Below are 26,812 nucleotides of genomic sequence, written 5' to 3'. Positions count from 1 at the left end.
TGAAGGAAAGCTTTATTTTAAATTAATTCTTTGTAATCAGATTTTACTTCAAATATTTGAGCACTGGTTTATTTTTTACAACCACATTCCTTACTTTTATTCAACCTATGAGACATTCCAGAATCACAGAGTCAAAATAAGAACTTTGGAAATAGCTTATTCAACTATTACTATTGTACCTTACGTATTATACTAATCCCAATCCTCCCCCCTTTTTATAAATGAGGAAAGTGAGACCTGGAACAGAAACTCTGAGAGTGAAATGCTAGTACTTTCGTCTTGTATTTGAATATGACATTTTGCATTTTGAAAGTTTTACCTTGAACTATTACCTATAATTACCCCATTATATTGTCTCAATGGTCCCATGAAATTAAAAAGACAAACTTGTTGCCTTTTTAAAATTTTACTTTGATTTTTGGAGGAGACATTAAAACCTTAAAGTCACAGAGTTAACTTTTTTTTTAACTTTTTATTTTGTATTGGGGTATAGCCAATTAACAAACAATGTTGTGACAGTTTCAGATGAACAGCAAAGGGACTCAGCCATACATATACATTCTCCCCCAAACTCCCCTTCCATCCAGGCTGCCACATAACATTCAGCAGAGGTTCTCTGTGCTATACAGGAGGTCCTTGTTTGTTATCCATCACACAGTTAAGCCAGAATACAAACTCATTTTAGTGACTTCTTTTCCATGATTCTGTCCTCAAGACTACAAATATTCCAAAATTAGAAACATAAATTAATTCACATGTGTGGGAATGTTAACTTGCTACTTTTTATAACTGTTATAAAACTGTAGGCTTTCCAACACTGGATTTTATCATTTCAAATATCTGATCATTAAAAACATTATTCTGATTAGATAAGTGGGCAGTTTATAATTTAGAAATTAATTTTGTAAAGTATTTATTGGGTGCCTTCTATATGTCAGACACTCTCCTCAGAACTAGGGATTCAGAAATAAGCAAAATAGACACAATCCTTGCCCTTATGGTTTATATACATTGAATTAAAATGTTCAACCTTACTAACAATCAAATGTGCACATATAGAAATGCAGCAACCATGAACTTTTAATTATTATTGTATCATATTAGCTCTTTAAAACAAAAAGAGAAAATGCTCAAGACTTCCAAGTGTGTACGAAACTGATATCTCATACACTAGATAAGAGGAACTCCAAGATAGAACCCCCTGCTGGGAAAGAAATTTTGCAATAGAAACAGAGCCTATGAAATGCCTACAGGTTTTGGTTCAGAAGTCTCACTCCTTGGAATCTTAACAGAAAATACTAGATGCACAAAGATATTCTTTTCAGAGATCTTCATAATAGTTTAACATTTTTTTAAAAGGAAGGATGATGATAAGAACAAGGAAGAAAAACATGAGGTATCCACACGATAGACTTAAATATCAACTTTCAGATAAGACATTTTAAATACTTTGTATAGGGGGAAAAAAAAAAAGACTATGTAAAATGGCATAGTCAGTATGAATATGCCTCTCCTGGAAGGAGAAATATCAAAATGATAATATTATGGGTAGTTTATTTTTTACCTCCTGTTACATTTTTTGGTACTTTTTAGAGTTCAACAGCAAGATTTTATTACTCTTATCAACAGGAGAAAACTTTAGCTCTCCATCCCTCACCCCCCTCCCCATACCCTCCCACTCGCACTCACTGTATTCCCACCGCCACCAAATAATGTCTTAGCCACAGCCATATTTGTCTTTGTGGAGTTGCAGCACTGAAAATGCTAATGGGAAGAAAAGGGTACCAGAGGATGTGTGAGAACTGTGTTTTCTTTTTTTCAATTGTCATCTTATATTTAACTCTGAATAATTCTTTTCCCCTCTTTTATCATATTTGTGCCGGACTTACATATAACAGAGGTCCCCAAAGAGAATTTAAACATTAATGTTAGGTTAAAACTTCATCCTACTGCCTTTATACACTGGATCAGAGCCCACACGTATCATAAATGTACCTGAAGTTTCATTCAAACAGCTTTGCGCAACTAAAATTAATCTCTTACTGGGTAAGCGCCCTGTGTCCCTGATCCCATATTATCCTCCAGCCCTAGTCATCCAGAAAAGATGGAAATGAATCCTAGCAAAAGGCTCAAGAAAACCTGCCAGATGCACAGGAGGAAATGTCTTTATTCAGCTTTGTCCACAGCTTTTCCATGAACTGCTGTGGGTTTATCTGGATGGAATGTTCCGTGCTGGCAATGGCAAGGTCAACTCAAGAGTTAAACCTGACCAGGTCAGAAATGTGCTAGGGAGTGGTCTGAGGGACTGGAGGGCGTGGAGGCGGTGGAGGGGGTGGGGGCTGGCAGGCACTCAGGGGGTTTGTGATCCTGTCCATCTGTTCTCAGGGCCTTGAGAGACTTCCGATGACCTGCCCCTCCTCTCCTCCAGTCGCTTCTGCTTGTCTTGATGCCAGATGCCATGGAGCTGTTAGGATCACTGATCTAAATGCAATGAAACAGTAGAACGAGTTTTGGTTACCGATGGAATTTCCACCCAGTAGCAATTTGTTGTTGATGCCTTCCGAATCCTTAAAGAAAAATCCTTAATAAGCTTATGTTTAATATTGCACTCAATTGGAAATATTAGCTAGGAAAGCCTAGCTCTGAAGGATTTAGATTATATATGTTTATTTCTTTTATTACTAATGCACATTTATATGTGTGCATTATATAACAATTAGATTCAGAACAAAATATTATTATACTATATCATGTTGTATTATTGAGTGCATGCATGTTCAGTCACTTCAGTTGTGTCTGACTCTTTGTGACCCTATGGACCATAGCTCACCAGGCTCCTCTGTCCATGGGATTCTCCAGGCAAGAATACTGGAGTGGGTTGCCATGCCTTCCTCCTGTTGTATTATTATGTTATACTAAATAAAACCTTTAAGATGAAACTAATCCTCAATGCCCAAATAGTTTCCAAAAGAAAATATTTAATATAAATCAACTTGGAACTCTGACAATGCACCTTGTATTGAGTAAGTTCTACTGAAATATTTGTATTCAACTGAAAAACATGCTAGAAAGAGAAGCAAGGAGTCAGGATGCTGTGTGAAAACTCTGGTCTGGCTAACCAGCTGCAGAATTTGGGGAAGAGTTTACTCTCCACCTTTGAGCCTCAGTTTCTGTATGTGTAAAATGAGATCATTGTAAAACAAGGACCTCAAAGTCTTCATCCAGTGTTCTGACACAGAGCTGATGGGCTGGGCTCTCAGGAGTCTATGTGTCATCCATGGTGGTTACTAAGGAAAGGAATTCCAGGGTCCACACTCTTGACTGCCTCTACTGCAAGTCTCTAAGCATTGATGATGCAAGAGTGTGTGTCCATGACTTCAGGCAAACATACATGTTCCAAAGACTAATAATAGTGAGACACAAGGAGGGACAGGAACCAGAGAGAAAAAGATGGTTCTGGGGTTGTGGGCAGGGCCAAACATCATTGAATAGAAGCACAGCATTGAGAGAAGCTAGCCTGAGCACCAGTCCCCATAGCGAGACCCTATCTCCTCTGCCATCCCTTAGAAAGGACCACTATAATCCGCCCTCACCAAGAGTAAACAATTCCTTTATCCTCCATGATTTTGAGGTTGGGGCTTCCCTGGTAGCTCAGCTGGTAAAGAATTTGCTTGCAATGCAGCAGACCCTGGTTTGATTTCTGGGTCAGGAAGATCCCCTGGAGAAGGGATAGACTACCCACTCCAGTATTCTTGGGCTTCCCTGATGGCTCAAATGGTAAAGAATCTGCTTGCAGACCTCGATTTGATCCTTGGCTTGGGAAGATCCCCTGAAGGAGGGCATGGCAACCCATTCCAGTATCCTTGCCTGGAGAATCCCATGGACAGAGAAGCCTGGCAGGTTAAAGTCCATGCAATTGCAAAGAGTCGGTCAAGACTGAGCAACTAAGCATGATACAGCACAAGATAAGAATCCCCCCCAACCCTCCTCCCCAGGGTTCATAACTGGCCCTTGAAATTCCAGCAGCAAAATACATATAGGCTTATGATGGTTTATTACAGTAGAATTATTCGTTTATTTCACCAGCTCTTGCTGGGCATCTTTTTATTGCCAGAAAGCTGTGGAGACTGGAGGCATAAAGAGGGTATAGTCCCTACCCTCAAGGATAGCAAAGACTTGCACATAACCATTAACTCCTTCTCAGTTCTATGGGATTTACAACGTGCAGTAGAGTCATCAGAGACATGATCATATGGTACCTACAGTGATGTCTTCTTACATCCATATACTATCTCCTGGGCCAGTTATGAAGTTGCTGACTTTCAGTGTGAAGTGCCCCCTTCTCTGCTCTGCAGCTGGGTTCCTGCAGACTGCAGCTCTGCTCTGCCAGCGGGCTCTGTGCTAGTTTCTGCCGTCATAGCTGTGAGGCTGAAAGAGGAAGAGCCTCGCTTTGTCTTGTCTGCCTCCTGGTCCTGGGAGTGTCACTCCAGCCAGGCTTCTTCACTCCAGAAGTGACAGTGCCTTCCCAGAGCAATAACTGAATCCAGTTTGCAGTTTTCCCAACACTTAGAATCCGCTTTGTGGAGTGGGCCGCCAGGACCACAGCTGGCAGTAGGCTTCGCCGAGTCTGGGTCCCACAGTCCTGGGAGCTCAGAGACACCAGCACCAGTAAGTAGCATCCACTCTTCAGAGGTCCAAGTTTCAGTTCCATGGGGCCTGCCCTCGTGATTTCTAAGTTTTAATCATGTAACCTCTTCCCTTTGTTTCCTCAGGCCTGGGGGCGGTAGCTACTTCCTGCAGTGACAACCTCCATGGTATCTGAAGACTTCCCTTTTCATCTTTCACTTACCTGTGAACATCTCCAAACAAGGGATTTGGTTTCTGTCTCCTGATAAGACTCTAATGGATGAGACTCCTTGGATAAATTGAGAGTCAGGAGAGAGAAGAGTGAACATCATGAGTTTTGGAGTCACCCAGACCTGGATTTGAATTATGGTTCTGATCTTCCTGACCCAGGCGTGGAACCCGTGTCTCTTATATTTCATGCACTGGCAGCAGGGTTCTTTACCACTAGCACCACCTGGGAATCCTTCTTATACTTTTAACAGCTACCTAATTCCTTCCAGCCTTGATTAGCTGCTAACAAAGATGGGGTTTCCAGCTGTCGTGAGGCTAGCTGAAGGTCTTGGCACAAATGGCCTGCTCAGTGATAGCAGCCGTAACCATTACCAGATTGTTAGCTTCTAAGGCCAAAGCCAAGATCTTGTACATCTTACCATTCCCAACAGGATGTACCATAAATCTATTTATGTGAGATATACTTAATAAGGTGATACTGAATGAAAAAAGTACTTAAGCTATTCATGGATGAAGTGAAGTACTTAACTTGCACAGATCTAACATGAAACCCTTTGTGGTGGTCAGGTTTTATCTTGAAGTTATGGTTTAGAACATCTTTTTAAATTGCTATTTTAAAATAAAGAGTAGTGAATTGACCTGGATGATAAGAAAAGAAAATCTGTGTCATTCATTCTTCTATCAGCCTGGCAAGTTGTCTCAGAGCCTGACGAATAGGATGTCAGAATGTACCATAACTTCTAGAAAGAAGCCAAATTGGGTCGGCGAGTGACACATTTGGGGCTCTTCCCAGCTACAAAGCAGACACTAGTTTTGTTTTTTGTTTCATGGAATACGTCATAAAGAGAAAGATTTTGACAACTCATATAATCAGTGATATCTCTTCTGAGTGTTGAATTCAAGACTCTAATGTAAACCCTGAAAATGAACGAGGTCCCAAAGGAGTGTCCGGGGCCTTCGCAAGTCACTGTGGATAAAAGTCGTTCCAATGCCAGAGGGGAGAACAAAGCATCTATTCTTTTCAGTACAACAGATAGATAGACACCCAATCTGGGTAACGGCTGTGTACACAGGAGAAGGAGGAAGTCCGCAGTGCTTTCTTGTTTCACATTTAGGGTTGTGTGGGGTGGGGCCTGATAAAGGTATTTGCGTCTAAGTGTGGAAGGCTTCCCCAGTCCTGAAGGCCTGGATGGGGATGTGGAAGAACTCAGTTCATTCCAGAACATTGCCTTCCCACAAAAGCCTACAACATCTATAAAGAGAAAAACAGCTGCCCCAAGATCCTAAATCATTCGTTTCTCAAATAAGCCATGAATCTTAGCTAACCAGGGGTGCAGGTTTGAAAGAACCATAGTTTGCTATCCTCTTGAATGGCTTTCCTAGCCTTGAAGTAGCTTTTGATTTCTTTGTGAAACAGTGTGACCCTAAACACAGGAAAAGAGACTGCAGCGTGCAGGAAGAACCGGAGAGCTAGTCATTCTGTTTCCAGAAGACTTTTCTTGTTTCCATCCATTTATTTGGGGGTTGGCCAAGGCCGTGTCCTCCAGAAAGCCTTTTCTGAGCATGCACCCTTCTCTTAGAGCAGGTGGGCATTGCAATGAACACAGAATCCCACCTGGACGGTGAGCCAGACACTGTGTTTGCTCTCTGACAGTCACACACACACAACACACACACACACTGCACAAAAGAGAGAGAGAAAGAAAGAGGAAGGAAGGAAGAAAGGAGGGAAGAGAGGGAAAGAAAGGAAGAGAGAAGGAAGGACAGAGACAGAGGGAGGGAAGCAGGAAGGAAGGGAGACAGGAGAAAGGAAAAGGAGGCAGATGGGAGAGAGGCAGGAAGAGAGAAAGAGAAAATTAAGAGAGAATCATTCAGAAACAAAGTGTTCTCAGGCTGTGTGAGAAACAGCCGTTTGTAGAGATCATTGCTACTACACAGACGGAGATTATCTTTTCTTGGATTAATCATTGCCCAGGCTGGAGGTGGAGCACCTGAACCATCTGCACAGAGCACCTGGGGAAATAAGTCTGGGTAACCTGTGAGGGTGAAGCGCTCTGACTGTGTCTTGGACGTTCATTAGGGTGTGGAGTCACCTTCACTGCATTAATACGCTGCAAGCTAGGGCTTTACCCCTTGGTCTGGACACATGGCTGGTGGTGGTCCACCAGGACGCCAGGTTTACAAACAGAGACAGCAACTTTCAGCAAACTGGGGCCAGGGCAGAGATGGCAGTGAGGGGAAGATTACCAGATTAGATCAAAGCCAGAGGGGACCTCTAGCTGATGACTATGCTTCAGGCATGTTCAATGACAGCAGCTTGAAGGCCAGGCAAGGCACAGAGGCCTGTGTACCCTTTAAGCTGAACCTGCACGTCGTCCGTGCCGCTGCTGCCAGTCCTCAGCTGGCTCTCAGTTATCTCAGGACACCAAATCTGTGCGTCTCTGCCCCGCCATGCCCAGCCATTTCATTACCTTGTGGTTTCTTTTCCTCTTTGGTTTCCTAGCTACACTTCTTTCGAAAACTGTTAACTTTCTTAGTTAAATTAAGGTATAAAGGGAATGCTTACATCTTAGCTAGGTAATATAAAGAGAAAAAAAAGCACTCATACGTAGACTAGGCATAAGTGAACATACAATCGTATGTCTGTACAGGCTTGGGAGCAGTGGAATGCTGTTCAGTCCCAAGTCTTTAACTAACAGCCTTAGACAGGAACTTCCCTGGTGATCCAGTGATTCCATGAAGGACGTGCAGGTTCGATCCCTGGTTGGGGAGCTAAGATCCCACCCACATGTCTTGCTGCCAAAACCCATAAAACAGAAGCAATATTGTAACAAACTCAATAAATGGTCCATATTGAAAAAAAAAAACAACCCAAAATCAAAAAAAAAAAAAAAAATAGCCTCAGACAAGTTAACCTCTCTGAGCCTTGATTTCCCTGTCTATTAAATGAGGGTGATAATCATACCCATTTCACAAGACTGTGATAATAAAGATCAAATAAGTTAACAGGATTGTGGTAGAGGCTGCTCCACGTCCATCTGTAATATCTATTCCCTCCTTTTTTCTAGTAATGAAGTTTTACCTGGATTCATGGCCATCTGAAGGAAAAATTACATCTCTGAGTGTCCCTGCAGTTAGTAATTCCATTTGACTCAGTTCTAACCAATGAGTTACACATGGGGGCATGGTGGTCAACTTTTAGGAAATGTTCTTAAGCTGGAAAAGAAATGCCTTCACATCTTCTTCTTTTCTTGCTCATTAGAATGTGGAAGTGATGGCTAGAGCTTGAGCAGCCTTCTTAGTCCAGTAGACAGTGCACTAACCATGGTGGAAGAGGCATCCTCAATATGAGGATTAGGAGAATATGTTGCCTCACCAATTTAGGGACAACGCCCTTTGTCAGCTTGGAAGCAGTTATGGAACGAGAACGACGCCCCTTTTCCCTAGGCAACATAATTCTCCTAAAAGAAAAGGGGGGAATGAGAGAGTCATTTCCTAGGCAGGTTGATAAGGAGTCTAAGGGTCCCCAAGGAGAGAGGGATCTGGAATTCTCAAGGAGGAAGAAAGGACAAACTTTTTTCCTTCTACATCCCTTAGGATTATATAACAATAATGTATCCTGCCTGAGGACAGTCTCTGGATTAAACCTTCTGGTTAATTCTGTTACCTTAAAATGTAGATTATGGGAGTAGGTCTGGTGAGGTCTTTACAACCTCCAGACATTCTTTGGATTCATTGGAGAGTATATAACTTCATTGCCTACACTAGCAAGTGGGTACTCTTTCTGCCCCCTTCTGATGCCTATGTCAGAAGCTTTCTCTATCTCCTTTATACTTTAATAAAACTTTATTACACACACACACACACACACACAAAAGAATAAAGAAGACTGGATTCCTGTAAAGTTTGAGGGTGCCATTATACAGCCCTTAAGTGCCTACTTTGGGATTCATTACAAAAGAGTAATGAACTAACTTTTGAAAAAAAAAAAAAACCATTTTGAGAGAGTCCTCAGGTACCATTACACTACAATCTAACTAGGGCTATAGAGTATGCAGAGTGATTAGAATAGGAGAGATCTTATTGTCATTTTTTCTGATTTTTAGGAAATACATATCAAAGTTCTCAAAATTACAGACATGAAGCAGATGGGTCAAGAGGGCCAAAGAGGGAGTATTGCTCTACCCCTCCATGACCTTGGCACCATTCCCAAGGCTATATGGATAGGACAAGAAATACAGTCTTTACCAGGCAGAGGCTATGGGCCACCAGCCAGAAGGGAGCACTCAGCCTCCTGGCCTCACTTTATCCCCACTGCTAATCCTCTTCTGCAAGCAGCAGTATGACCTGGAAAGGGGGAAAGGACAGAAAGTGCCCCCATGAACCACACAAACTTCGGACATCAGTAGACCTGAGTTTGTGCCCTGGCACCTCCATCCACTTGCTGTGTGACTTTGGGCTAGTTTCGAACCTCTCTGAGCTCCAGTCTCTTCACATCAAAATGGATCATGGGATATTACTAGCTCCTTGGCGTTGCTGTAAGACTTAAACAAAATGTCAAGTTTTGAACATAGTGCCTGACACATTATAAGTATTTGGTAAATGTTTAGATGTGAAACCTGAACTTCATCTCACCATTCCCAACCACAGCCACAGGCTTCATCCAGAACCATTTGACTCTCTGCAGCAAGGGCTCTTTCCCCAGCTGTGCCTTTTGCTCACTACTCTCTACACATAGCTCCATTGCTTCTTTCTGTCTCTCCTTATCTTCCACAGATTTTCCAGGCACCTTTAAGGCCTCCTTGACTTTCAGCCCGGGGCAGTCTCTCTCTCTTATTCCTGGACGGTGCCAGCATTTGATGTCCAACCACTCATTAACATTTACTGCCTCAGATTGGTATTGAATTTCAAAGTGCGTGTCTCATCTTGCCAGCCTTACCTTATGCTCTACACGGGTGTGGCTCATGCCTGTTGCACCTTCTATCCCCTCAGCCCTTAACTCAATGAACACTTGCTGAGCAAGGAAACCAAACCCAATTATCCAGAGCCCTCTAACTAATTTCTCTTTTGGAGTCCTTTTTGAACCTACATGCCTATTGGGTGGGCTTCCCAGGTGGCACTAGTGGTAAAGAACTCACCTGACGTGGATTCTCTCTGGGTTGGAAAGATCCCCTGGAGGAGGGCATGGCAACCCACTCCAGTATCCTTGCCTGGAGAATCCCATGGACAGCAGAGCCTGAAGGCTACAGTTCATGTGGTTACAGAGAGTCAGACAGGACTGAAGCAACTCAACATGCATGCATGCCTATCGGGCATCAGTGTTCCTCAGAGTTCAAAGCACATGGACAGTGGTGCCTTCCTGTGACATCATCAGGGGTTCAGTTACCTTTGCTCCTGAGCATCCAACTCAGGACCAATAGCACAGATTGCTTGGCTGACCCTGGTCAGTCATGGGGAAAAAGAGGAAAGGTGAGAGAGGATTTCACTTAGAAGAAACTCATGACTCCAAACAAGTAAAATGATGTAGAGAAATGTTTTAGGGGTGGTAAGTCAATACTAATATTTGGAGTTTGGGAGCACAAGGGATTTGTCTTTTGAAAGAAGAATACTGCGATGGAAGCCATCACTATTGTTTTCAATACGAGAATGCTTTTGTCTTTTAAAAATCTATTTATTCTTGACCGCACTGGGTCTGTGTTGCTGCCTGAGGCCTTTCTCTAGCTGTGGCAAGCCAGGGCTCCTCTCTTCTTGCCGAGCACGGGCTCTAGCATGCACGGGCTTCAGTAGTTGCTGCATGTGTGATTAGCTGCTCCCTAGCATATGGGATCTCAGCTCCGGGTGCTAAGTCACTCCAGTTGTGTCTGACTCTATGTGACACCATGAGCCTGCCAGGCTCCTCTGTTCATGGGATTCTCCAGGCAAGAATACTGGAGTGGGTTGCTATGTCCTCCTCCAGGGGATTTTCCTGACCCAGGGACCGAACCTGCATCTCTTATACCTCCTGCAATGGCAGGCGGGTTCTCTACCACTAGCACTAGCTTGGATCAAACCTGTGTCCCTGCACTGGCAGACAGATTCTTAACCACTGGCCCATCAGGGAAGTCCCTGCATTTGTCTTTTTAAACAGGTATGCTGGACTTGTTTCTTGTGCACGCTGTCTCCAGTGCCTCAAGGGAATGAACAGAATGGCAAGAGCACTGAGCTGGTCACTCTGGAACAGGGTTCCTCCCCGGGACCGGAGGCACTGCCTTCCTCCAAGGAAGCTGGAAAGATCCACAGGACTGTTAGGTCATCCCAGCTGCATGGTGGGACAGAAATATTACAAAAGGAATTCTCCCGCCATCACTATCGCTTTTCAGGTAATTGAGGACTCATTAGGGATGCTTGTTAACAATACAAATTCCCTCGTTTCTAACTCCAGCCTACCCACCCCCAGGGACTCAACAGGGCTATGGTAGGACTCAGGAATCTGCATTTCCACCCAAACTTCAAGTGCTCTCGATGCAGGGCATGGCTCACAGACTACACTTTGAGAAACACTGCTTTAAAAGAAAGACCTTTCACTCTGAACAGGAGCCACTACTGCCTTCCCTCTTGCACCCCTTCCACCTTAGATGTGGCAATAATAAAGCAATGAGTTAATCATCTCAGTTAAAATGCAGACGGAGCAGTAATTTGAGTACAGTTTTGGACTAGAGACACTCCAGTTCTGGAGGTGTGTGGGTGGTTGGCCCTTTCAAGGCAACTTGCTCTGAAGGGTGGGTCAAAATGTTTTGGCGGGGGGGTGAAGGGCATGTCCTGGAAGTGCTCCCTAACTGTGGACAAGAGAAGGACATTGGCCACCAGCTGCTGTGGGAAGGTGACTCATCAGCCTATGTGGCAGTAACCACTGGCTGGCGGAATGACTCCCTTGGCCGTGGGGGGCCGTGGGGGAGGTGATGGCTGTGACTGGAGAGAGCAGTGCATTCCAGAGGAGAACCAGACCTCCTGCAAGGATGCCGATCTGCGCTGTCAGTCACCTTGGCAGCAACGGAGGAGGGAGAGGGAGGGGTAGATGAGCGGTCTCAGCAAGATGGCAGAGGCACCATTTAGTCATTGGTGTGAACAGCCTTATGTTCACTACCCCGGACTCACCCTGCCTCCTTCTCTCCCCCATCTCTAAATCCAATGACTAAATCTGGTCCATTCTACACTTTAACGTCTTCCAGGTGCCCCCTCTACCACTACCTTTGTGTCACTGCCGTCATATATCACCCATCTTTCTCTTTCTGTGTATCCCCACCATTATGACCCAGGCTTGAGTCCTGTCATCGCTCACTTGGACTCCTGTCCCTGCCTCCTGCCTCCCTATCTCTAATCCATCCGTCCTACAGCCACCAATGTGTTCTCTCCAAAAGTGAAAATCCAAGCATAGCATTCCCTTACTTAAAATTCACAGCTAGAAGGGGAAAAAAAAATCCTCAGCTTACCACAGCTCAGTGGTTCTTGAACTTCACTGTGCCTCGGAATCACCTGGGGGCTTGTTAAAACACAGCATGGGGCCCCAGCTGGAATGTTCTTCACTCTTCCACATCTTCCTCCTTTACCCACTGAATTCCTGACCCTATAATCTCTGTGAGGCCTTCTCCATCTCTTTGCCTTCATCCTCACTCCACCTCCCCCACCATCATCATCATCACCACCCACACACGTTGAGTGCTTGGTATGGTGCATTCCGTTGAATCATCACGGGAAAAAAAAAAAATCCATGATGTGGGTCCCATTATTCTTCCCATATAATAAAGGTGTTGAAACTGGGGCTCAGATAGGTTCAGAAACTTGGCCCAGTCAGACGACTAGAAAGCAGTGAAGTCAGAATTCAGTGCCTGGGCTCAGGACCCCAGCAAATATCAACTCATCCAGATGGAATTAAACCTTTCTTCCTCAATGCTCTCAGAACACTCTTCCTGTCACACATCTAAATCCACACACAACCAGGCTGAGTTATTTGAGGGTGGGTCTTCACCGTTGTTTCCTATGCCTAGCCCACAGAGCGAACTCCATGCTGGGTGAATTATGCGCACTGGAGTGCTGGCAAACGTAAATTTTTTGATGGGCCAGAAGAAATGAGAAATATTCCAGATTACTTAAATTCCTTATAATACGCAAACTCAACATATAACATGCCAACAGGTACCGTTTCATATTGGGGATACACAAGTATCACTCTATATTAGGGGAAACCCTGAGACAAATGAAAATACAAAGAACATGATTGCCATTAAGTCGTCATTTTGACCTTTCCATCTTTTAGACATATTCAAAGTACATGGAGGTTTCTCTCTGGAATAGCATGATGGCAGAAGTGTTAATTTTACAGGAAAGTTTGGTTAAGTCTTTTCTACTGATGCAGAAAAATAACTTGAGAAGTCAGCATATTAAGCAAAAAAAAAAAAAAAAATTTACAGGAGTATGTGTTTAAGAGTGAAATTTCACATGTATTTGGAACCAAGGCTGAAACAATGCTTTCTGTAAATGAGCACCATTCACTAGAGAATACAACTTATCTTCCACATACAAATCCAAAGTATAAGCAAATGGCAACTTTTTGCTTCTCTCTTTTACTAGGAAGGAAATTGTTGCCAGCTAGCCGCCAGGGCATCTCTCCCCTGCTGCATCTTTGCTTTCCTGGGTTAAGACATTAGATTTTTGGTTAAGAAAGGGGAAAAAAATGAGAGTAAAAGTGACCTGTCAGCACTGATTTTCCAGAGCTAGGGCCTGCCTCATGGCTCCTCCCCATCTCACTCTGGGCTTGGGGCCATGCAGTGCCAAAGGTAGTGCTCCTTTTCCATCTGACTTCAAAGCCTTTGTCAAAACGAACCATAAGTTAACAGGCTCTGTCAACATGGATGCCTCTTTGAAGGCACGTTAAGGCCAAGCGTCAAAGGCAGCTTGGAAGGCAGTGAAACAAGAGGAAAAGCCGCACCTCTCCCCTCCTGCAGTGTGCATTCTAACTCTCTTGCTACCAACTGTACAAAACCCTGTTCTCTCTAGGTTTTGGACCCAGAGTAGCTCACTGTCTGGGCCTCTGTGTCGTCTCCCTCCACTTAGAAGCAAAGCTTTCAGGCCTTCTGGGACCTGCTGAGGCCCGGAGCTGGGGCTCCTCCTTGGTGGCAATGGGGAAGCTTGGAGTTCCTTTCACCCAGTGGGCATAGAGGTGACTTCATTCTGCAACTCCCTGAGTCTGGTTTTCCCTTCCCTACAAGTCAGTAAGCACAAATCTGTGCAGAGAAGCCTGGAGTTCTAAGCATTCGCTCAGCAGAAGGGGAAAAAAAAAAAAAACAACAACATACCACTTTTCCAACCCAGCCCTGTTAAGGACATGGTCTCAGACATTTCCTGCCTGAGCCTCAGCGGCTTCCCTCCTCTTGCACACGTGCTCCCCCTACTGCCTGCTGCTGGCAACGCAACCCTGGCTCCAGGAGTCCCAGGAACGCCCCAGCCTGGCCCTGGAAGAGCCATGTTGTAAGGCTGCAGTGGGACTGCCAAAAAATGAAACAGTAGATCCTTAAGAATTCTTCCATGGCTTCGGTGAAGGGCCCAGGCTAAGTCTTTACATTTCAAGAGTAAACTCTGTAATAAAGACTGAATAAACAAATCTTCCCTGAATAGAATTTTGCCAAGTAAATTAAATGTAGGCTTCCCTCTAAGAGTTAAATAAGTGAAAAAAGCTTTGGACTTGGATTGAGAATAGAGGACTCAGATTCAGGTTATGCTCCTTTTTTAAAAATGAGTGACCTTGGACTTAACCATTTTCAGTCTGTTTCTTCATCCATTATTTGGGCATATGGCTCATCTCTTAGTGTTGTGATAAGTAAATGAAAGAATGTGAATGTGTGAGAAAAGTGTTTTATAACATAAAAATTTAATATGAGCTATTATTTTTTCCCTTCCAATGCAACACACACACACACACACCTCCCTCTTTCATACATTTCAGTGGAAATGGTAGGGGGAGGCAATTTAAACCCCCAAAAGGAAGTAGGACAAGGAAGCTCAGTCACAAACAGGAAGTAACAGAAATGCCATCAGAAAAAATTGGCTCAAGCAAAAGAAAAAAAAGTCATAGGTTACGTTTTAAAGATCAAGTTAGACTTAGTTCATGATTTGGGGTGTTGCACAGCCCCCTAAGTTAGGGGGTTTTCAGAGATAATTAGGTAACTCTTTTGACCTTGATTTGACCTCACAAATGGGAATTCTCCGGGGCGTTTTTTGGATCTCTGTAGTTGGTAGGTTCCTGCCTTTTTAAATGTAGGTCTCTCCTCCTTTTCCCCTGCGGCCCTGGGAGGGGCCCAGCGCCCCGAGCTGGGGCCCCGCCCTCGCCCGCGCCCTGGAGCCGCCCTGCCTCCTCTCGGATTACTCCTCCCTTCCTGGCCTCACAAACTTGCCACATTGTAGGTTGGCTTCTGCAGGAAAAGTAAGAAAAGCAGTGCAGTGCCGGCGCACAAAGAAGTTTTACAGTGCTAGGGTTCAGGTCCAACTTTCCTTCCAAATTTTTGTTAAGAAGAGACAAAATCTTGGATATTTTCCTAGGAGGAAAAAAAAAAACAAAACAAACAACCTAAAGGGAAACAAAATAACATGTCAGGACACATTGTGCTATTTATTTTCTTGCTTTTCCTCTCATTCTTGAAACTTCCCCTTCAAAAATCTTACCACCTTTCTTGCCTCTTCTTTATCTTGTGTGTTTTTAGTGTAGGGATAGAGAGGATTTGAAGCCTAAGGATTTTAAGCCAGAACCAAGGAGGAGGGCATGGCAACCCACTCTAGAATTTTGCCTGGAGAATCCCCCTGGACAGGGCAGCCTGCTGGGCTACAGTCCATGTGGTCGCAAAGAGTCGGACATGACTGAGGGACTAAGCACAGTATATGTCAAGCATTCCTAAATCTCGTCATCTGTTTGCAAAATCAGGGTTCCTTTTCTGGCCCAAATGAAGAGACTGGTTTCTGCCTTCTTTCCCCAGGCTTTTTAAATTAAACTACTCTTAAGCAAATTGCTTGAGGAAGGTGAGATTTGGAAAGTAAGGAGATCCATGTCCATCTAAGTGATTCAAGTTTAAGGATAGTGGCATCAGTTCAGTCGCTCAACAGCGTCCGACTCTTTGCCACCCCCATGGACTGCAGCACGCCAGGCCTCCCTGTCCATCACCAACTCCTGGAGTTTACTCAAACTCATGTCCATTGAGTTGGTGATGCCATCCAACCATCTCATCCTCTGTCATCCCCTTCTCCTCCCCCTCCTGCCTTCAATCTTTTCCAGAATCAGGGTCTCTTCGAATCAGGTGGCCAAAGTATTGGAGTGTCAGCTTCAGCATCAGTCCTTCCAATGAATATTCAGGACTGATCTCCTTCAGGATGGACTGGTTGGATCTCCTTGCAGTCCAAGGGACTCTCGGGAGTCTTCTCCAACACCACAGTTCAAAAGCATCAATTCTTCGGCGCTCAGCTTTCTTTAGAGTCCAACTCTCGCATCCATACATGACCACTGGAAAAACCAAAGACGGACCTTTGTTGGCAAAGTAATGTCTCTGCTTTTTAATAGAAGGATAGTGCCGTAGAGACACATATTCTAAAGACTGTCCCCTGTCTTGTTGCAAGTTTCGTGTACTTTGTGGCGGCCTCCAACTGTGTCTTGGTCTCCAGCTGTAGGTGTACATTTGGCAACTGTACTGTCAGGATGCTGATAATGATATTTTCAAAGTGTTTTCACACTTGTGCTTCATAACAACTCCAGGAGCATGGTGAAGGGATGGAATTTGCTGCTGTTACAGACGAGGAAGTGAGGAGAAGGAGGGAAAAGTGATTTGTCCAAGGCCACTCAATTGGTTCCCTACAAAACCCAAACTAAGAGGTCAAGATCTTCCAAATATTACACTGGTATTTAATGCCCGGTTTGGAAATGATTACCAACAGGCTCTACAGGCTCTTGTTTATGCCAAAACAAACTGTCTTCATTTTTAAACTAGGGTAGCATGAACATTTAAATTAACTTTTTACAAATTATGTAGAGTGTGTATCATTAGCAAAGGGACTTAGAGGCCCTTTTCAATAGACAGTATTTTTTTTAATTAAAACTTCATTTTTAATAAATTTAGGGAGGGTATAATTCACTTACATGACTGAAAATTCACAGTCCTAAAGCCTAGTACACTTGGGAAATCTTGTTGCCACCTCCTCCCCCTTCATCTCTTTTCTCCACTTCTTCTCTCCCTCACTGGTAGGTATTTTTATTATCTTGAATCCTACCCCTGTTTCTTTAGGAAAATACAGATAAGTACAAATACATATTCCTATTCTTATGTATTTACAGTCTTAAAAAAGGGAACACTTTGAATTGGTTTTCTGGTCGTGGTGGTGGACTTTGCTAAACCATCTCTCTTTCCCCTGGGAAGCTCAGGGATCTGCAGACAATTCTAGTGTGACTGAGAATCTAGAGGCTTCAGCTGGCTGTAGAGGTTTCAATTGGGTAGCTTTACCTGGTAAACCTAGGTCTTGCCCTCAACCAGAACCAGATGCAGCTGCTGCAACCCTGGGCTTCGATAACATACTACTACAGGACAACTAGTTGTTTCACAAGGAGAAAGTCATCTAGATGCCCGAGTGAAACCCACATGATATGATAGGGGCAATGTTTTAAGCAGTAATTGTCTGTTACTGTTGCTGGAAGGATGGTTAGTGACGAGTGTCATCACTATGGGACTCATTCTACTATGTCCCACTGTGACAAGGTCATAGTGCCTGACAGAAAGAGGGGCCATCTCCAGTACACTCTCCAAGTAGGATTCTTCCACCAAAGGAGCTTTCGCATCCTTCCTGTCATCAGTGGCACTGAAAGAAAAATCAAAGATCAAACTCAGGCTATGGCAAGGAGGAAGATCAGGGGCTCTCTGAGAGCAGGAAATCCAGGCCAAGAGCTAAGCAATGGAAGGACCAGTGTAGGTCAGAGCACCTGGGCCATCACTGCTCTAGACTCAGGAAAAAAAAAGGCACAGACCAGACCAGCAAGTGCAGAGACTGGCCAGGAGTTTACAGCAGCTCCTCCTGAGGAGGGATGGGCATGCAATGGGGCCCCTCCAGGTTCTCTGTACCATTGACGGGACAGATGCTGAGGAGAGGGCTGACAGACATGCCATAGAATCACTTGCTGTCCCTTGTGTTCGTTTACTAGGGCTGCCACGACAAAGTGCCACAACCTGGGTGACTTAAATTTCCGAGATGTATTGTCCTGCCGTAATGGAGGCTAGAAATTCAGGACCAAGATGTCTGCGGGGCTGGTTTCTCCTAAGGGTTAAGGGAGGAATCTGTTCTGGGACCCTCTCCTTGGCTTGTGGATGATCGTCTCTTCCTGTGTGTCTTCTCATCATCTTTCCTCTGTGTGTCTAAATGTGCCCCTTTTTATAAGGACACCAGTCACACTAGGTTAGAGCCCATCCTAAGAACCATTGTTTTAACTTGGCTACCTTTGGAAAGATCCTGTCTGTAAATAAGGTCACATTCTGAGGTACTGGGGGTTAGGACCCCAACATATTTCTTAGCTTTTAGGTTTTTAAAGAATTTATTTAAATTAAAACTTATAGCTTACTGTCAGCATTAATAGTAACATACAGTTAATAGTTTTCACCCTTTTAACTGGAAATACCAAAACTCAAGAGTTTCTAGAGTTGTTGGTGTAATTATTATTATTGTCATCATTATTATTTTATATGGTGCAATTACTATTAATAAAGATTTTTGATGTTGAATGTGAGAAATTTGAAAGCCCATATTCTATATTTTCTATTCCCATGGTATTTCTCTGGGACCATAAATTTCAGAGAAAACTGTTTTCTCCATTTATTTTATTGTGGTGGAATAGACTTATACATTTTGCCATCATAACCATTTATAAGTGTACGTTTCAATGCCATTAAATACGTTCATATTGTTGTGCACAGTCACCACCTTCCATTTCCAGAACTCTTCATTTTGGAAAACTCAAGCTTTAGACCCATTAAGTAATAACTCCCCATTCCTCCCATCCACCAGCCCCTGGCAATCACCACACTACTTTCTGTCACTGTGGTTTGGACTACTCTAAGTACCTCACATAAGTGGAATCATGCAGTATTTCTATTTATGTGACTAGCTTATTTCACTTAGTATAACGTCCTCAAGATTCATCTGTGTTGTAGCATACTGCAGAATTTTTTTCCTTTTTAAGGCTGAATAATATTCCATTGTTTGTATATATATATCACCTTTTATTTATGCATATCTTCATGTTTTAACTACTGTGAATAATGCTGTGATGAACATGGGTGGACAAATTTCTAAGACTCTGCTTTTAATCAGTTTGAATACATATCCAGAAGTAGAATTGCTAGATCATATGGTAATTCTATTTTTAAACATTTTAATTACTGTAAGTGATGCTGTGATGAACACGGGTGGACAAATCTCTCTTCAAAACTCTGTTTTAATTCATTTGGATGTATATCAAGTATTAGTAGAATTGCTAGATCACGTGGTAATTCTGTTTTTAATTTTTTGAAGAACACCCTACTGTTTTCCCAGCAGCTGTACCATTTTACATTCTCACCACCAGTGCACAGGGATTCCATTTTCTCCGCATCCTGGCCAATGCTTATTTTCTTTTTGATAGTAGCCATCTCAACAGGTGTGAGGTGGTATCTCATTGAATTTTGGTTTGCTTTTCCCTGATGATGGTGATGAGCATCTTTTCACTCTTTTTCAGATCCACAAGAGTTCTCTCTATTTTCAGAGGTGTTGGCCTCACACCCCCATTTCAATATTGAGAACAAAGCCGTACAGTCTGTGGAAGTGGTGAATTAATTGGGTGTATTATGGTAAGTAGGAGGCAGTTTGAAACCCCTCTGCTTTCTCACTGGTTGCGTATACACCAAGTCTAACATGATCTCATTGTGAAGAGTGGGTCCTGTCATTTTCAACAAATCCTTTCTTTGTTTTTATAAAGTCCAAAGCAGAAAAAAAAAAAGAGAGGAAATCCCTCCAACGTTTATGCTATAAACCACGCTCCTTCACCACTCTCACCCCTCAGGACATACACCTCACCACTGGTGTTGAGATCCTGATGCCCAGATTGTACAAAATTGCATGCTCCTTTTACTCAGAAGAATGTTCTTTGCCTACAGTTTTTAAGACATACTAAGCTAAAATGTGCATATCACTCTATCTAGAGTTGGGCTTTTGGTGATGTGGTGTGGTTATTAATCACTTTACTTTTGTTTCTGTTAAACCTGGCCCGACATCTCGCTGAGACGCTGTGACAAACACTTTGGGTCCATGACTCGGCAGGACCAGGTGTGGCCGGGCCCACCCCTTGTCAGGCAGGCGAAGGCAGCCAAGCTCGCTCAGTTCAAACATGCTCGAGGGATTCGGCACCTGGAAATCCCCACAAAGCTAGTTCCATTCCAGATCTTTCTCAACACCCAGAGGAGGGAACACAAGGACTGATTGTCCTCACAAGATTTTCTGCCTGCAGTTCCATAGTCTAGGGGTTTGTGTGGGCCGAGGGTGGCTAGACACATTTACTTATTAGTGTAGGGGCTCAAGTCAGAAAGATGCCCTAGAGCTCAATGACCGAATGTTGCACCCTGGGATTCTGTAGGGTGATATTTAGAACAACGTGATCCCCAGCCTGTGGGTGCCAATGTCAAGCCCCTCCCCCAGGCTCAGCCCGATGGCCTATTTTCCATAGGACTTTGTGATTCTGGTTTCTTGTTGCTTCCTGTCGTTCTTGTTTTCCACATTTCTTGGGCTCCATCCAATGCTGAGTAATGATTCATAGCCAGAAGGCCCGAGGCGAGAAGCTGCCACTCCAAAGAGGGAGTAACTAACAGCTCCAGGCACCAACGGCGGGCCCCTCACCCGGCCCACAGGCTCCTGGCCTCTACGCGCCTACAGGAGGAGTTGGTGCAGGGTAGGGTGATTTGTTTTCTCTGGCGGGGCTGGGGAGAAGCGGGGGTGTGCCCAGCTGAACCTCCATCTCTGGTCTTCCTGGGAGAGGTCCCTTTGTACTTCACACACAAAATGTGATGTGCAACAGTCTCTCACTTCCCTTCCTTTCTCCTTCCCTGTCCCACCCACGCTAGGTTCTTCTTTGGAAGGATTTTACTCCAACATTGCCTTGGGGGGAAGGAAAGAAAGATCTGAAATCAGGGAGGGGGAACACAGTGACTTTCCTCATGTGCCCTGAGTCTGTGACATCCACTGGTCTCTGAGCTGGCCCCAACTCCTGGGGGGTGGACCCCCAGGGCTGGTATGGGAGTTCAGTGGGGCTGACAGAAGGCCTCAGGGAGGTGCCAGCCTTGAGAGTGAGCTCCCAACGGGCACTGTACGAGATTATGGCAGAGGTGAAGGCAGTACTGACAGCCAAAGTTCACTGAGTACCTTCTGTGCGCCAGGTGATGTTCAATTTAACACTCCCAACAACCCTACGAGGTCCATGTAATCGCTGTTTCCATTTTGCCAGTGAAGACGCTGAGTCACAGAGAGGTCAGGATCACACAGTGAACACAAGGCAGAGCTGGGGAGTTGTAGCCCTGGAAGTCCAGCTCTTGAGTTGACTCTCAGTCACAGCTCTATATTAACCAAGACATGGTATCCTTGTTCCTGTGTTACAAATGAGAAGACTGGGGAGTGGTGTGCTCTGTGCCACACTGCTAGGGGACACAGATGCCAGGCGCCTCCCGTCCAGTCCTGCCCACTCCTTTGTTGGGCGGGGAGGAGTTGAGGAGGGGTGGAGTCAGGATGTGACTGCTTCCTACTCGCCCTTCTCCACCCCAAGTTTCCACCTTCCTCCTGAAGCTTTGTGCTCTTGTTTCAGATGACAGGAAGCTACCAGAAAGAGAGCCAGATAGTGAGAAGCAGATGAGGAAATCAGAAACCTGCATTTGTCAATCTAGGAATCGGTCCAACACGTCTTATGGAACTGAAAGCTGGCTGCCCAGGTAAAGTGTCCAGATGCCCCAGGCAAAGGGAGGTGAACATTAGAGGAAGTTAGAGTTTCCAGAATGGTGAATGTTGGGTAGTAGAGAAAATAGAGAAGGCTAAGGTGTGACAGAAATGGGCTAGAATTAGATGCCCTAGATCTCTATGGTGGGAAGAGCCAGAGAGATTAATGAGTCCAACCTCTTATACACTATTATTAGTGAGAACTAACATTGCTTGGGCACTCCTGTGCCAGGCATTGTGCTAAGTGCTTTCCATGTGCCTATAACAATCCTATGATGCAGGTGCTATATTTGTCTTCACTAAGAAACTGAATCAAAAGTTAATTGGCCCAGTAAAAGGTAGATCAAGGCAGTCTCCCTCTCTCCAAAGCCCACATACTTTTGTACTCTTTAACATTTTATGATGAACCATTTTAAACATATACAAAATAGAGAGAATATTATAATGAAGCTCCATAATTTCACTGACCAGTTGCAATAATCATCAACACAAGACAGATCTTATTTCATCATTCATCCCTCATCTACCCTTCCAGTACTAGATTATTTTGAATCTCATACATATTATTTCTTATTGTATCATCCTATTGGTATCAGTGTATATTCTAATTGGTATCTCCAAGAAAAAAAGACTTTCTTAATGTAGCCATAATACCATTGTTGTAGCTAAAAAAATAACAAAAATTTCTTAATACCATCAAATATCCAAACATTGTTCAGATATCTCAGACTGTCCCCAGATGTTTTTTTAATAGTTGATTTATTTGAACTGGGATTAATAGTCTCTATATTAAAAATAGAAATACCATATTATCTGGCAATTCCAGTCCTGGGTATCTATCTGAAGAGAACAAAAACACTAACTCAGAAAGACACATGCACCCCGATGTTCATACCAGCCTTAGTTACAATTGCTAAGATATGGAATCAACCTAAGTGTCCATCAACAGATGAATGGATAAAGAAGATGTGATGTATGTATATATGTATGTATATATGTACAACATATACACACACACACACACACAATGGAATACTACTAAATTATAAAAAAGAATTTCATAATTTGCAACAAGAATGGACTTGGGGAGTATTAGTTTACTGAAATAAGTCAGAGGGAGAAAGACAAATACTGTATGCATCACTTACATGTGGAATCTAAAAAATAAAGCTAGCGAATATAACAAAGAAGAAACAGACTCACGGATAGAGAGAACAACCAGGGGTTACCAGTGTGGAGAGGAAAGTGGGAAGGGCAAGACAGAGGCAGGGGATTAAGAGATACAAACTACAATTAATATGTATAAAATAAATCAGATACAAAGATATATTATGCAGCATAGGGAGTCTAGCCAATATTTTATATTAGCTATAAACAACTTTTAAAAATTGTGAATCACTATGAAGGAATGATGCTGAAGCTGAAACTCCAGTACTTTGGCCACCTCATGTGCCACCTCATGTGAAGAGTTGACTCATTGGAAAAGACTCTGATGCTGGGAGGGATTGGGGGCAAGAGGAGAAGGGGACGACAGAGGATGAGGTGGCTGGATGGCATCACTGACTCGATAGACATGAGTCTGGGTGAACTCCAGGAGTTGGTGATGGACAGGGAGGCCTGGCGTGATTCATGGAGTTGCAAAGAGTCGGACACGACTGAGCGACTGATCTGATCTGATGGTATACACTTTACACTTACATAATTTGTAGGTCAATTGTACCTCAATTAAAAAAAAAAAAAAGTCCCAACATTTGGTTGATATGTAAAGTCCCCTCCCTGCTGCCATTGTTGAAGAGACAGAGTCACTGGCCTTGTAAACTTTCTCACATTTTGGATTTTGCTGATTATATCCATTTGGTGTCATTTAACATGTTCCTCCATCCTCTGTACTTCCTGTAAACTGATAGTTAGATCTAGTGGTTTGATTAGATTCACATTTAATTGTTTGGCAAAGCCACTTCATAGGCAGTACATAGTCGCAGCCCTTATACTTACACCTACTTTTCTCCGGAAGACAAAAGGTCAAATCTAACTCAGGGTAGAGTCAGAAAAAAGCCAGAACCAGGATTGGAACTCAGTCTTCCAGCCCCCTGCCCTTCCACTCATCACTGGACTTGACTTTAGAGTATTCTCTTTTACTAGGAGGACAGTTTGGCTGTCATTTAATCCTCTACCTCCTTCTCTAAGAGAAGCCAATAGAGGAGCAGTGGGAAAGTTCAAGCCTTTCTCTGGCACATGGTACTAGCTTAATTTTAAACATGATGGGAGGGAGGGGTCTCCTCAAGGCTGGATGGGGCTGTGTACCTTCTGCTTTTGCTGGAGGACTGGAAGCATTTCAGCCAGAAGTCTGGCATGGAAAGGAGATAGAGCTCCTTTCAAATATTGAGAACTAATTTACTTGAGTACTGATAGGAACATTTCATCTTTTTGACTTATCCATTTTCCTTGATAGAAAAGAAGTAAGTGAACACTCAGTGCTGGAGGCCTAATGAGGCACACAGAATTCCACTTGGGGGAAAAGGAAAGGAAGAGCTAGTGAAGATGGCAACCCTTCTGTGCATTTCAGCACAGGGAGCACTTTTTTTTTTTTCCTATTCCTGCTACACTGAGTATACAAATGTCAGAACCAAGATTGATTCAGATAACCAGAATTCTTCCCATTGCAATGGGAAGAAACCACCCTATACCAAAGATTGGACCAGGGAGAGGGGTTGGGGAGGAAAGATGACCCGAAGGCACAATTACAGTGAGCATTCACATTCATTGGACACTTAAAACACACTGGGAAGATTATTTGCAGTATCTCACTGGGGCTTCCCTGGTGGCTCAGACAGTAAAGTGTCTGCCTGCAATGCGGGAGACCGGGGTTCGATCCCTGGGTTGGGAAGATCCCCTGAAGAAGGAAATGGCAACCCACTCCAGTACTCTTGCCTGGGAAATTTCATGGACAGAGGAGCCTTGTAGGCTATAGTCCATGGGGTCGCAAAGAGTCGGACATGACTGAGAGACTTCACTCACTCACTCACTCACTTAATCATCACAACAGCCCTGCAAGGTAAAACAGAGGTGCTTTAATCGAATCTGCAGGTGAGGAGGGATGTGAAATCTCACAGATACTATCAATGAGGCAGAATTCAAATCTCTGTCTTTCTCATATAGTGTCTGTAGCTTAACCATTAGGTTACAAGGTCAGCCAAATGAAGATGGTGATTTGAGAGGGGCTAGAAATCCAGAGGGCTTCCCTGGTGACTCAGACGGTAAAAGAATCTGCCTGCATTGCAGGAGACCCAGGTTTAATTCCTGGGTTGGGAAGATCCCCTGGGGAAGGGAATGACTACCAATGCCAGTATTCTTGCCTGGATAATTCAATGGACAGAGGATACAGTCCATGGGGTTGCAGAGTCAGACAGGACTAAGTAACTAACACTTTCACACTTTTTTCTGGGAATCTAGACAGGAGCTTCTATAGGGTTCAGGAATGGCTTGGATAAGGAACACAGGGGCCCCTAGCCTTGGGGGACAAGTCATCTGATATTTTAACACAGGTCTCTGAAGTTCATGAATCGAATTTTATGGACAGAGGGATGGGAAGCCTCCACAAGTAGTTGCCATAGAGAAGTGATAGGCACTCTCCTGCTCCCTCTCTGTCAAGTTTAAGGCTCCTAACTGGAAAGGATTATTGGGGTCACATCTGACACATGTAAAGCCTTGTGTAAATTTGAAAGTGACACCTCTTGAAGGGAGATAAATTGCAAAAGCTGCCCCTCTGGGAGGCCCCTTCTGCAAGAGTGCTATCTGTACAGGGCCCACTGCTTGGGCCAACGGTGGGTCGGATTTCAGCCCCCTTCATGGTCTCAGCCAAGCCGTAGAGTATGCAGCAGTCTCTCAAAGAGCCAAGCTGGTTTTCCACCCAACATGCTGTGTGTACACTTGTCAAGGCCAAGTGACCCTTGCTGAGCTGTTATCATCTTTTGGTGGTTGTTTCATGTGACTGTGGTCTCAAGTCAGCTCAGAAGAGGGCAGAACCCAATTACTAGATTACTCACGCTGCTGATTTTCTTTCTTTCTTTCTTTTTTAACCACATCCACAGCTGTGGCACATTCAATGCTGTGGCAGTCAAATTTCCCCCGTCTAACTCAAGAGGCCAGGTTCCCCCACCAAAGCCTCCAAGGGCCTCATGGTTCCCAGGCCTGAACCCTGCCTCCAACAAGGCCTCTTCTGGTCATCAGGTCCAGGTAGGCCAAGTGCAACCCTTCTCCAAAGCCTCCTCTGACTGTGCCAGCCCCTGCAGATATGCCTGTGAAAGCCTAACCGGCCTGCAGGGACACCTGTACTCCAGGCCAGCTTCAGGAGCAAATACTGGTGAAAGGAACACACACAGAGATGGGCTGACACGGCAGCTCCAGAGACCTACTTAGAGATCTTGGAGGGCCTCCTAGGGAGGTAGGGAGTGGAGGTAGCTCACCTTGTGGGCAAGGACACAGTGGAGGCACCAGGGAATTTTGTTTGTTTGCTGTTTTGTTTTGTTGCTGCTATTGTTTCATTTATTTTACCTTTTCTAATATATTTTTAAATTTTTCTAACTTTGTTTTTTACTTTTTGTTATTATTCTACTCTTTTCTGTTTGTGTCTTTTGTTTTTTGTTGTTGCTGCTTTTTTCTTTTGATATTTGTGTGTTGTTTTGTTTCATTTTGGTTTTTACTTCATTAAATTTTTATCTTTAAAAAATTTTTGTTTTTGCTTTTGTCATTTTTGGGTATTTGTCTTTTGTTCTCTTAGCTTTTCTTTTAGTTTTTTGTTTGTTGTTCAATTTTTGTTTTATGTTTAGGTTAGTTTTGTTTTTATTATTGGTTTTGGACTCTCATTTGTTTAGATGTCTTATTTTTTGCTTTCCCTTTTTTTTTAAAATTTTATTTTATTTTTAAACTTAACAATATTGTA

The sequence above is a fragment of the Bison bison genome, unplaced genomic scaffold (assembly GCF_000754665.1).
Source record: "Bison bison bison isolate TAMUID 2011002044 unplaced genomic scaffold, Bison_UMD1.0 scf7180017864310, whole genome shotgun sequence".
NCBI classification, from domain to species: domain Eukaryota; kingdom Metazoa; phylum Chordata; class Mammalia; order Artiodactyla; family Bovidae; genus Bison; species Bison bison.
Note: the sequence above shows the minus strand (reverse complement) of the source record.